The 14,386-nt window shown below is 39.5% G+C and overlaps 2 long non-coding RNA genes across 2 annotated transcripts in view; one reads left to right on the forward strand and one right to left on the reverse strand.

The window, feature by feature from the left end:
* Positions 1 to 14,155, reverse strand: part of LOC308406851 — a 107,762-nt gene extending 93,607 nt beyond the window's left edge. The window contains exons 1-3 of the long non-coding RNA XR_013973596.1: positions 14,073 to 14,155; positions 13,852 to 13,980; positions 13,584 to 13,669 (exon numbers count right to left, since the gene is read on the reverse strand). This is a non-coding gene — a long non-coding RNA (uncharacterized lncRNA). The remainder of the gene's footprint in view (positions 1 to 13,583; positions 13,670 to 13,851; positions 13,981 to 14,072) is intronic.
* Positions 11,362 to 12,653, forward strand: LOC308406849. Its single transcript, XR_013973594.1, has 3 exons — positions 11,362 to 11,749; positions 11,836 to 11,953; positions 12,085 to 12,653. It is a non-coding gene; the product is annotated as an uncharacterized lncRNA (long non-coding RNA).
* Positions 14,156 to 14,386: the final 231 nt, after the last annotated feature.

Raw genomic sequence — 14,386 nt, forward strand, 5'->3', positions numbered from 1 at the left:
ACACAAATCAAAGCAATTAAAGAAATCAACAAAACAAAATCTAATCAACCAAAAAAGACAAAAGGTGTGTTCAAATAGTTCATTTTTTTCATTACTAAATGAGACAGGTAACCTGTGTGGTAGCCATTGTAAGAGCTGTTCCAATTCTCCAAATAATAAAGACAGGAGTTTTGGTGCTTCCTTCCTTTGGTGCTATTTTTACAGTGATATCATTATACAGGTATTTGTAGTACTTTCTACAGTGGGCCTGTGAGGTCAAATGCACTGCAACTTAAGGAAGAACCAACAAATAATAAATGCTGCTTAAGCATATGCATTGTTTGTCCTTTATTTTGACCTGTGTTAAACAACAGGGTAAAAGTATATGAGGTGCCGTTAGGGACATTATTACTGAAACGCTCTCACACACACTACTGAAACGCTCTCACACACACTATTGAAACGCTCTCACACACACTACTGAAACACTCTCACACATACTACTGAAACGCTCTCACACACACTACTGAAACGCTCTCACACACACTACTGAAATTTTACCACTCACACACACTACTGAAACGCTCTCACACACACTACTGAAACGCTCTCACACACACTATTGAAACGCTCTCACACACACTACTGAAACACTCTCACACATACTACTGAAACGCTCTCACACACACTACTGAAACGCTCTCACACACACTACTGAAATTTTACCACTCACACACACTACTGAAATTTTACCACTCACACACACTACTGAAACGCTCTCACACACACTACTGAAACACTCTCACACACACTACTGAAATTTTACCACTCACACACACTACTGAAATTTTACCACTCACACACACTACTGAAATTTTACCACTCACACACACTACTGAAACGCTCTCACACACAGTACTGAAACACTCTCACACATACTACTGAAACGTTCTCACACACACTACTGAAACACTCTCACACATACTACTGAAACGCTCTCACACACACTACTGAAACGCTCTCACACACACTACTGAAACGCTCTCACACACACTACAGAAACGCTCTCGCACACACTACAGAAACGCTCTCGCACACACTACAGAAACGCTCTCGCACACACTACTGAAACGCTCTCGCACACACTACAGAAACGCTCTCGCACACACTACAGAAACGCTCTCGCACACACTACAGAAACGCTCTTGCACACACTACTGAAATTTTATCTCTCACACACACTATTGAAACGCTCTCGCACACACTACTGAAACGCTCTCGCACACACTACTGAAACGCTCTCGCACACACTACAGAAACGCTCTCGCACACACTACAGAAACGCTCTTGCACACACTACTGAAATTTTATCTCTCACACACACTACTGAAATTTTATCTCTCACACACACTACTGAAACGCTCTCGCACACACTATTGAAACGCTCTCGCACACACTATTGAAACGCTCTCGCACACACTACTGAAACGCTCTCGCACACACTACAGAAACGCTCTCGCACACACTACAGAAACGCTCTTGCACACACTACTGAAATTTTATCTCTCACACACACTACTGAAACGCTCTCACACACACTACTGAAAACCAAGAAGATTTCAATTGAACAGGAAGGTATTTTAGCTGCACAGGAAGGTGAGGAAAAACAAATAACACATTAATGCACAGCTAACACCGCGGTGACGTCTACAACAGTCTGTTAGAGGTATAATTCAAAAATCTTTTGCCTTCATCAGTGACTATCCAAACATTGTTGTAGGGTAGCAGCCTATTGCAACAAGTCGGGGCATCCTGGCTATGCTAGCTGCCCGTATAATCTGGAAAGACTGTGTCTGACAGTACCTCATCTACAATGAAATTACATCAGATCCTTGTCATTTTTTACATACATTCTTTGTTGTTTGAGGTGAGAACCAATGAAGAAGATGTTGAAAGATTTTTTACTTGAGCTCTGCAATGTATTGAGGCGCTCCAAAATGAAAATTCGGGCAATATCAGACAAGAGCGGCTTTATAGAGAGCTAGATGATCATACACAAATTCTATTTCTTGCTGCTGTATCTCGATATGATCCCAATAATAGGGTTGCCACCAACCTACTAGGATCCTTGTATAGATGCTTTTGCAGCTTGCTACATGAATATGATGCTAGACAGAGATCTGCTTATGTGACCCACAGATTGTTACCCCCAACCACCTTGAGTGGTCATCCAGGTTGGCCACGATACACTATATCTGCTGAACAGATTTCTCACTTTGTTTCCATTGGTATGACATGGCAGAGAATTGCATCATGCTTTGGAATAAGTCGAAGAACCCTGTACAGACACAGACAAACTTTGGGAGTTGAGCCATTAAGCTATGTGGATATTTCAAATCAAGAACTGAATGGCCTTGTGACGGATATCCTACAGAACACTCCAAATGCAGGGGAAGTATACATTCTTGGAAGTCTGAGATCTCATGGCTTAAGAGTTCAACGTTGGAGGGTCAGACAAAGTCTACAGGAAGTGGATCCTATTGGACGTGCATTTAGACGTCGTCATGCGATAAGGCGAAGGATCTATAGTGTTCAGGCCCCCAACCACTTATGGTAAGTTCACTGCTTTGAAACAAATGGTCAGGCCTTGTGTTTAAAAGTATTAACACAATACATCAAAATTAAAGGTCCTTCATTCAAAACATTACTGAAGTTAATCTATATGATCAGCATAAGGTAATAATAATAATAAAAAATAACAATAACCAAATAAACTGAAATTGCTATAAGTATGTTAAATATTTGGGGGATTCATAGTACATCAATTTAGATGTCGTCTAATGTATATACTGCTGAGTTATTTAATCCTTTATTTCACATCACAATTTTAATCTCTAACATCGATTGTGCCAGGTAAACGTAGTGTGGAAAAAGACATTTTATGCCACTGTGTGTATGTGTGTGCACGTGTAAGCACGCGTGTGTGTGTGTGTGTGTGTGTGTGTGTGTGTGTGTGTGTGTGTGTGTGTGTGTGTGTGTGTGTGTGTGTGTGTGTGTGTGTGTGTGTGTGAGAGAGAGAGGTGTGGTGTTGTTGAAGTAAATGTACAAAATGAAACCTAGTTTTTGTTTAAGTACAGGGTCAGGAATTCACTACTAAATAATATGAACAAACATGTGGAACTGTAGTAATGCTTTCTGATCTCTCAACAGGCATTTTGACGGCAACCACAAGTTGATTAGATGGCACTTGGTGCTGCATGGCTGTGTTGATGGCTTCAGCCGAACTATCATATACTTACGTTGCTTATCCAATAACAGAGCCTCAAGTGTCTTGTCATTATTTTTGGAAGGAATACAACACTTTGGTTTGCCCTTAAGGGTCAGGTGTGATCATGGTATGGAAAATATACAGGTTGCTCGTTTTATGTTACAGAGAAGAGGAGTAGGCAGTGTTATTACAGGTGTTTCAGTACATAACCAAAGAATTGAAAGACTGTGGGCAGAACTCAACAGAGTTGTATCAAGACACTTTATAAATATCTTTAACTTTATGGAAGAACAGGGTATGTTGGATTCACTCAATGAGCTACATCTTTTTTGTCTGCATTATGTTTATTTGCCAAGGATTGAAAGAGCATTAAGAGTTGTTTGCAGGAAGAATGGGACAATTACACCTAAAACACTTCACTTGGTGTCTTCAGTGCCTGAATATTTAAGTGTTGTATTAATACTGTGTGTCCAGTTTTTCTACATCATCTTTTGTTTCATGCATTGGGTGTCCAACTTTGTTCAATTCTGTTTTTTCAACAGCACAAAATAATCACTGAAAAATTATTTGTTGCTAGCTGTAATCAGTCTGCCTCTCCGTTTACTCTTTCAAACCAATATTTACTTCAGCTTTCTGCAGTTTCTTCACCTGATTAAATGGCTATGAAAATATTCTCCTAGGCATCTTTAAGTTGTCTCTGATTTCACAACAAAAAAGGAAACAGAACACATGATGATGAGGAAGGCTTGAGTATAAAACAAGAAATACTTGTGGAACAGTCACTCAAGGTCCGTTGTGTTGTGTTCGTCCTGTGTTTCCAGTTTTTAACTGCTATTTATGTCCATGCATTGGGCGTGTCCAACATTGTTCAGACTTGTTTTACCAATTGTTTGAGCTCATACACGTGTTTTAAACAAATCATGTGTACACTTAACTTGATGCTTGGACTCACTGGGTATTTATGTATCAACATTTGTATATTTACTTCATACTTCTCATATCAGAGTTTCATATTTTATTTGAACAAAATCAGTGGTTAATCAGTGGCTGTTGATCAATAGTCATGACAATTTGCATATTAATGATCAAGAAACTGACCTCAGAGCCCATTGTTTAATCAGTGGGTTTGTTTCAGTCACTGTGCAAAGAAGTCACTTGAATATATGCTAGATGAACAGAATCAACTTTTTGCGATTTACTCACCTGGATGACATCGAGACACTCTGATGGTTGTAGCAGTCTTTGATTTTGCATATAATGTCAGCGCCACACACTTTACTGATCCAGCACCTGGCATTCACTAGCTCTGGCCAAGAGCTTGTAAGTGCACATCAGCCACAGAACAAAGGAATATTGAAATTTTACAACAAAAACATGCTACAAAACACATGTGGTTTGATAGGTTCCTCACAGTGTTACTGCAAGCCAAGAAAATGCCCTCCAGAGTAAGAATCTGGTTAGCCACTATATTTCTAAGATTTTGAGGGCCATTTACAAAATCCTCAGTTTTATTAAAATTTAGACTCAGAAAATTAGAGGTCATCCAGGTCTTTATGTCTTAAAACACTGCTGCAGTTTAACCAATTGATGTGTATTATCTGGCTTCATGGATAGATAAAGTTGGGTATCACCTACATAGCAGTGAAAATGTATGCTATGTCTAAAGAGAAAACATGATGATCAGGAAGACTTGAGTATAAAAGAAGGAATACTTGTGGAACAATCACTCAAGGTTTGTTGTGTTGTTTTTATCCTGTGTGTCCAGTTTTTCTACTGCTTTATTTATTTTTGGTTCATGCATTAGGCGTGTCCAACATTGTTCAGTCTTGTTTTACCAATTGTTTGAGCTCATACACGTGTTTTAAAGAGGTCATATGTACACTTAACTTAATGCAGGGGTGTCAAACTCAAATACACAGTGGGCCAAAATTCAGAACTGGAACAAAGTCGCGGGCTAACGTTAATATTTATTGAAATATATTTATTCCTCCAGATATAAGAATGAATCTTTTCTTATGGACTCAAACACGTTTTGCTGAAAAACTGAATATGGAACAAGCAAAGCTTAATACTAAACAATACGTATATATATTAGCTGTATAATGCCAGTAGGCCAGCTCTAATAGTAATTTGGTATGGCTTCGCGGGCCAAATGTAATTAGGCTGCGGGCCAAATTTGGCCCGCGGGCCAGAGTTTGACACCTATGACTTAATGCCTGGACTCACTGCATATTCATGCATCAGCATTTGTATTTTTAAATTATTTTTCTCATATGAGAGTTTCATATTTTATTTGAGAAACACACTTCACTGCACCAACATATGATTATTGCATGTTAATCATTATGCTCAACATACATTGGCCACCTCGTCTTAAAAAAACGTCTCGACTTCTTTAAGTTTCCTGGAGACGTTTCACCTGTCATCCGAGGAGCTTCTTCAGTTCTATGAGTCCTTGGTGGAGAGTCCAAGATTTAAGCTCTATTAGGAATGTCCCTAAGATGGTCATGGATCCCCTATTGCTCCTCTGCCTAATCACAGGAGGCAGGGTGTGAAAACGGGTGTAGGTCACAATCAGCCAAGGTAGGAGAATCCATTGTGAGACCTTGCTCACCCTATCATGGGACTAACTGAGATCAAATGACCCAAGATATGAGTGGGTGTTAAGGCATCTGGGAAGGGATCTAAGAACTGAATTATAGATGGCAGACAGTTGGTGTCGTAAGACACCACCTCTGTTAAAAGATGGTTGTTCACAGTGGACATAGATGGCTTATTTCACTCCTCTTTCAAATCAACTGTCCAAAATGTGCACATTGGCATCCTCGGTTGTCCTGTAAAGTTGGCTCTTCTTGTTGTGCCATGTGTTTTTAAAGTGGCTGTTTGGTTTCTCCAATATCGGGGTCTGAACATTCCTTGCTGCACTGTACACCATATACTACGTTGTTACATTTGTGTTTGGGAGCTTTGTGGTTTGGGATGAACCAGTTTTTGTCAGAGTGTATGGCTGGGTTTGAAGTACACTGAGATGCCACGCTCGTAGAAGGCTCTCCTGAGTTTTTCTCCCAACAGAAATCTGGGACTCTCCACCAATTACTCTTAGAACTGACAAAGCTTCTCGGATGAGAGGTGAAATGTCTTCAAGAAACGTAAAGACGTCCAGATGCTTTTCTCACCAAGCTCCGTAGACTACGATGACCTGGATGACTAAGAACCCTCACAGACATACCCAGTTTAATTTGTTTAGTGAAAATCTAAGTCTCCTTTTGTTTTGTATTCTTGTTTAATTGTCATCCAACCTAAATAAACGGCTCTTTTGTTCGGACCAGTCCTGTCTCTGAGGGTCTGGGTCCTCTCTTCTAAAACGCAGCTGCGCTTGTCAATCCAGACAGCGCCATCTGTCAGTCCTAATATCCCAAACATATTTTTGTATTATACCTTCAAGCAGCTGTTTTTCTTAGATTTATAGTGTACATATTAATGCAAATTGCACCACTCTAATACACCATGTCAGTCTTGGTTTTTTCTCTTTTTAGTTAACTTAATTTTTACTTTGATTCTGGCTTTTTCCTTTTTTTCAATCAACGGTGTGTATGTATACATTCTTGCACTCTGGTAATATAAGGCCCTTAACAAGCATCTGTGGTACTTTAACTTTGTTATTTGTTTGTTGCTTAGTGTAGACCGTAATATTTTAAACTCTTTTTTTGTTTATCGTGTTGCTGTAACACAACAATTTCCCCTTACAGGAAAATCTATCGATTCCACATGGAAATTAGCTTTAAGATAACTCGTAAAATGCATCCAATGGGAACATTATGTTAATATTGTACATTTCATTTTTAAATAAAACCAATTAAATAAATAAAAATATATACAGTAAAGTGGAGTGCTCGTAAGGCATTTAAACATATTACATTCAGAGATTTTCATAGATGCTAATCTGAAGGTGCTGCTAAGCCTGCACTTGATCAGCCTGCCTGTATGCTATGTCTAAAGAGAAAACATGATGATCAGGAAGACTTGAGTATAAAAGAAGGAATACTTGTGGAACAGTCACTCAAGGTTTGTTGTGCTGTTTTTATCCTGTGTGTCCAGTTTTTCTACTGCTTTATTTATTTTTGGTTCATGCATTAGGCGTGTCCAACATTGTTCAGTCTTGTTTTACCAATTGTTTGAGCTCATACACGTGTTTTAAAGAGGTCATATGTACACTTAACTTAATGCAGGGGTGTCAAACTCAAATACACAGTGGGCCAAAATTCAGAACTGGAACAAAGTCGCAGGCTAACGTTAATATTTATTGAAATATATTTATTCCCCCAGATATAAGAATGAATCTTTTCTTATGGACTCAAACACGTTTTGCTGAAAAACTGAATATGGAACAAGCAAAGCTTAATACTAAACAATATATATATTAGCTGTATAATACCAGTAGACAAGCTCTGATAGTAATTTGGTATGGCTTCGCGGGCCAAATGTAATTAGGCTGCGGGCCAAATTTGGTCCGCGGGCCAGAGTTTGACACCTATGACTTAATGCCTGGACTCACTGCATATTCATGCATCAGCATTTGTATTTTTAAATTATTTTTCTCATATGAGAGTTTCATATTTTATTTGAGAAACACACTTCACTGCACCAACATATGATTATTGCATGTTAATCATTATGCTCAACATACATTGGCCACCTCGTCTTAAAAAAACATTTCGACTTCTTTAAGTTTCCTGGAGACGTTTCACCTGTCATCCGAGGAGCTTCTTCAGTTCTATGAGTCCTTGGTGGAGAGTCCAAGATTTAAGCTCTATTAGGAATGTCCCTAAGATGGTCATGGATCCCCTATTGCTCCTCTGCCTAATCACAGGAGGCAGGGTGTGAAAACGGGTGTAGGTCACAATCAGCCAAGGTAGGAGAATCCATTGTGAGACCTTGCTCACCCTATCATGGGACTAACTGAGATCCAATGACCCAAGATATGAGTGGGTGTTAAGGCATCTGGGAAGGGATCTAAGACCTGAATTATAGATGGCAGACAGTTGGTGTCGTAAGCCACCACCTCTGTTAAAAGATGGTTGTTCACAGTGGACATAGATGGCTTATTTCACTCCTCTTTCAAATCAACTGTCCAAAATGTGCACATTGGCATCCTCGGTTGTCCTGTAAAGTTGGCTCTTCTTGTTGTGCCATGTGTTTTTAAAGTGGCTGTTTGGTTTCTCCAATATCGGGGTCTGAACATTCCTTGCTGCACTGTACACCATATACTACGTTGTTACATTTGTGTTTGGGAGCTTTGTGGTTTGGGATGAACCAGTTTTTGTCAGAGTGTATGGCTGGGTTTGAAGTACACTGAGATGCCACGCTCGTAGAAGGCTCTCCTGAGTTTTTCTCCCAACAGAAATCTGGGACTCTCCACCAATTACTCTTAGAACTGACAAAGCTTCTCGGATGAGAGGTGAAATGTCTTCAAGAAACGTAAAGACGTCCAGATGCTTTTCTCACCAAGCTCCGTAGACTACGATGACCTGGATGACTAAGAACCCTCACAGACATACCCAGTTTAATTTGTTTAGTGAAAATCTAAGTCTCCTTTTGTTTTGTATTCTTGTTTAATTGTCATCCAACCTAAATAAACGGCTCTTTTGTTCGGACCAGTCCTGTCTCTGAGGGTCTGGGTCCTCTCTTCTAAAACGCAGCTGCGCTTGTCAATCCAGACAGCGCCATCTGTCAGTCCTAATATCCCAAACATATTTTTGTATTATACCTTCAAGCAGCTGTTTTTCTTAGATTTATAGTGTACATATTAATGCAAATTGCACCACTCTAATACACCATGTCAGTCTTGGTTTTTTCTCTTTTTAGTTAACTTAATTTTTACTTTGATTCTGGCTTTTTCCTTTTTTTCAATCAACGGTGTGTATGTATACATTCTTGCACTCTGGTAATATAAGGCCCTTAACAAGCATCTGTGGTACTTTAACTTTGTTATTTGTTTGTTGCTTAGTGTAGACCGTAATATTTTAAACTCTTTTTTTGTTTATCGTGTTGCTGTAACACAACAATTTCCCCTTACAGGAAAATCTATCGATTCCACATGGAAATTAGCTTTAAGATAACTCGTAAAATGCATCCAATGGGAACATTATGTTAATATTGTACATTTCATTTTTAAATAAAACCAATTAAATAAATAAAAATATATACAGTAAAGTGGAGTGCTCGTAAGGCATTTAAACATATTACATTCAGAGATTTTCATAGATGCTAATCTGAAGGTGCTGCTAAGCCTGCACTTGATCAGCCTGCCTGTTTATTAGACCAGACATTTTCAGAGCTGCCGTCCCCTCTCCATCATTGCCAGTTGTCCTTGATAATGTACTAAATGAGTTATTAACAACCTTTCTACCCTCTATCTTCTCTACATCACACATGTTGATCAAGGTAATTTTCAAGCAGACACACATCTGTTACAATTAAAAATCACTGAAGCTTGTGTACATGCTAATGCTAGCTGTGTTTCCACACTAAGAACAAACCATTACTAATCTCAGAGCAGTGAAAGCAGAGCCATCAGCTGATGATGAGCACAGACTGACCTCACAGCTGGAGATCACAGTGATTGGCTGTGCAGTGGATTTAGACTGTGCTCTGCTGTGATGTTTACTGAATGACACTTAACATATTTTTTTTTCTTCTTTTTCTTTCAAGTGATTGCCAGATGTGTAGTCCATGGAAAATCTCAGTATCAGTATAAGTAAGTTATAATCGGTAACATTATGTGTTACAGCATCTTATCGTTGCACCAACTACACATATTAAAGAAACTTCCTTAACTGCAGACGATGGCTAATCAGTGCAGCTTAAATCTTTGTTTCCTCGGAAGAATCCATCCAAGTCGCTTTGCCTGTAAAGTTTTGTGTACCACTCTGATGGTTGTAGCAGTCTTTCACTTTGCATGTTCATTTTCATGTTTCATTCAATGGCATGTAATATCAGCACCACACACTTTACTGATCCAGTACCTGGCATTCACTAGCTTTGGCCAGTAGCTTGTAAGTGCACATGAGCCACAGAACAAAGGAATATTGAAATTTTACAACACAAACATGTTATACAAACATATGTGGTCTGATACATGTGTTATAAAGATTCTTCTCAACTTAGTAACTGCAGTGCACCTGGTTTGCTTGTAAGTTGGAGCACAACCATCTAAATTGTGCCAACAGCTTTTGTGACTGTCCTGTGACACTGTCCAGCCTCTCTTAAACACAGTTCTTTCAATCTCTCATTTCCCACAAGGTTTCTGGCGTCTCTAAACCTCAGCTGTGGCAAAGGGGCTAACAACATATGGGCTTGATCTCTCTGAACAATAATAATTATTACCTAAACTCCACTCCTGCACGAGCATCACTAGGGATCGGAAATCAGATACAATGTGAACTGCTATAAATGTCTGTTATGTTTTGCATTATGGATGATTTTTCCAACAGTAACCAGCGGGGCTGAGTAGCATAGTGAAATTTATGCAATTTTTTAAAAACATATAGTATTTGTGTCTTAGGTGTGTGAAGGTTCTCAGTCATCCAGGTCATCGTAGTCTATGGAGCTTGGAAAGAAAAGCGTCTGGACTTCTTTAAGTTGCTTGAAGACGTTTCACCTCTCATCCGAGAAGCTTCTTCACTTATGAGGTCAAATGGTGGAGTCCCAGAATTTATGATCCTATACCTAATCACATGAGCCAAGGTGTGAAAATAGGTGTAGGTCACAATCGGCCAAGGTTTCAGTTGAGCTCATTGTGAAACCCAGCCCAACCCTATCATGTGATTTCCTGAGGTCAGATGGCCCACGATGTGAGTGAGCGTTAAGGCGCCTGGAATGGGATCCCTTCCCAGATGCCCACTGAACAATGATTGTGACCTACACCAGTTTTTACCTAATGTGATTAGGTAGAGGATCATTTGACCCTAGAATTGAAGAAGCTTCTCGGATAATAGGTAAAATGTCTTCAAGAACCTTAAAGATGTTAGGTGTGGCTGTGTGCAGGCAGGAATAGGACCCAAGGTGCAGACTCCGGAGACAGAACTTAAACAAAAACAGCTTTAATGCTGAACGCTAGTGATGGGACGTTCTGTATCGAGGCTTCGGAGCGTGTGTCGAGTAATGGAGGGGGCGTTTCCGCGAAGCGCGTATCGAGGCTTGCTTCATTTATGGGAGGAGCTGAAAATGATGACGTCCGAAGCCTCGCTGCCCGGCTGTACCACGTGACTGGTTCATGAAGTGGTTCGAACTTTGCCGCGAGATATGACAGCGATATAAACCCCTCAGACTTCATTCAAAAATGTGGGTGTTTGATGGAGAGTTGCGGTTAGTGAGAGTTTGGAGACCGTATGGAGGTTTATGAGAGTGAGGAGAGAAAGTCAGGAGAGAATGGAGCCAGCTAAGAAGAGGAGGATGTCCTCCCCTGTGTGGGAACATTTTGATCTTATTCCTCCCAACAAGGTATGTAAATTTCTACAGAAGATGTATTTTCATGATACTGATGGTGCAATACAATTTATGTTGAGCTGTCTTGACTTTTGTACAAGGTGAAGTGTTTTCTATGTGCCAGGGAGCTGGGATATAACAACAACACCTCATCCATGCTTAGGCACTACAGAGCTTTGCATGAGAATAAGGGGGACACCGATTGTGGAGCAAGACCAGGTGAGCCATCAAATGCCATGATAATATAGCATGCAGTAATGTTACTAAATGATATAACAATATTATACAACTGTTATAAGTTACGTATGTGATATTTATATTTGTGCTTTATCTTTATTGTCTTTCCTCAGGAGAACAATCTCAAATAGATGAAGACCTGGTCAGCATGGTGATTGAGGACTCCCAGCCATTTAGCATTGTGGAGGACAAAGGATTCAAAAGATTTGTTAAATCATTAAATCCTAGCTATGTTCTCCCCACTAAAAAGGTCATAAAAGCAGTGAAAATTTAGTTTTTACAGAATAAAATGTGAACAGGCAGGACAAAGCCTCAGTGTGTAGCTGTCCATACCTCAACGTTACAAAAGCACAACCACTGTCCACACCCCAACCACACCTCACCTCACAGTAAATGATCATTTCCATTTCAAGCATTTCCAAATAATCATTTCCCATACTGCCACTATAAATATACACAGTATACTGCCATCACTACAATATACATGTTTTACACACTCCTTTTGTTGTTGACATTTACAGGCTGTGTGCAAAATGCCACACTCTTCAAATTCATGCCAGCTATTATTTTTACGTCCAGTAGGTGTCCTGCTAGAGCAAATGAAGCTTCATGAAGCTTCGCGTTGGGGTGAACCAATTGGATGAAAAGCTTCAGTGCTTCATGGGGCTTCATCTGCCCATCACTACTGAACGCAAACATGACATAACTGGAAAAACTCAAAATAAACTAACACCGGTGGACAGGCAAAACACACAGCAAAATAAACGGTAGATCGCGACACGGACACAGAGAAACACAGGGCTTAAATACACAGAGGGAGCAATCAGGAAATGAGTAACAGGAGGGAAACACAGCTGGGGCAAATCAGAACTGACGAGACCAAAGAAGCGTAAATTGAACACACTGAGATAAGACAGAGACCTTCAAAGTAAAACAGGAAACGCATAACACAGACTGAACAAAGACACAGACTCATATGCAGACACTACAAAGGGAACAGAGACGTGGGAACAGGGCAGACACAAACACTGACTGAACACGGGGATATAGGAACTTAGGATACACATAGACGCGAACTAGACAAGGGGATGCAGGTGATAGGGGAAACAGAGCAACTAAAGAAGACAGAGACATAAGCCATAAGACAGAACTCAAAGAAACCCAAAAACTAGACAGTATAAATAATATCATAAACTCAAAAACCCTGGGTCGACGACCCAGGCATCCTAACAAAAGAAGTCCAGACACTTTTCTTTTTGAGCTCGTTAGACTATTTGTGCCATCGTTCCATCTTATCTTTTAAGAGCTATTACTTAAAAATAACACACAAAGAGAAAATAAACTTTATTTTGAATTGATCAGAAACCAGCAGTAAACAGCAGAAAGATTCTGTTATCCTTTGGTAAAATTTTCATCTAGAACTGTTATATAATAAATAATGATTTTTCACACAATGAGCAAATCACAACAGTAGCCTTTACTGTATCTAAACGTTTGAGTCAAGTTGAGCTATATAGTTTGATTATAGTGACAATGTGTGATAAATAGTATAAATAACTAATAATAAATATAAACAATATAATCACCAAACTACTTTAGTTCATCGATTTACCTGTTTTTAAATCTCTGCAGTAACACAAAAAAACCAATTTCTCAGTGTTTCCCATCTTCATTTCATGGAGTTGCTCTGTCTCGATCCTGTAGATATAAAAGGACACAGACAAGTTCATTAGTACAACCAAAAGGTCAAAAGTGTAATACTAACTCCAGGCTCTGACAGGATATGCAGGTTTAACTGCAGCTTTCTTGTTTATGTTCTCATCACATTGCTTGTAACATGGTAATGCCTGTCACTGCCATTGAACAGAATAAAGTGTTACCTCAGTTAGAAAGTCATTTTTGTGACACCAGCTTTGAAAGCAGAACTTAGCATCTCTCAGACTCGCTGAGTTCTTACAGTAAACTCTGAGGATCTTCTCAGCAAAGCACACTGGGAGAAGCTTGGACACCTGACAACAAGGACAGTAACATAAAAGCTGTTTTACAGAGACATCTACAGAAAGAACACACAGCTCATGCAAAGACATGCAGTAGTTCTGACCTGTTCTCTGGGAATCTTGAATGCTTCAGTAGGGTTAGCCTTAGTGTAGAAATATGTGGTATTGATGGGGTCCTTGTTTTTCATCCCATAGTCCAAAGTGACAACCTACAAGAAGAGTGTGACAGACCAGCCTGTGTTGATGTTCACATGTACATTATGACTCAGTGGAGGTTGGCAACACAATTTAGCTAAAAAAAACAAAACAAAAGCCAAGATTTTAGGAATATTCATTACTGGGTGTAATTAGAATAAAAACTCACCATAATTTCAAAGTTGTCTTTTGGAATGACTTTAACCAGTTCATTTTCCAAGCT

Source organism: Rhamphochromis sp. 'chilingali', assembly GCF_963969265.1.
Source record: "Rhamphochromis sp. 'chilingali' genome assembly, chromosome: 12".
NCBI lineage: Eukaryota > Metazoa > Chordata > Actinopteri > Cichliformes > Cichlidae > Rhamphochromis > Rhamphochromis sp. 'chilingali'.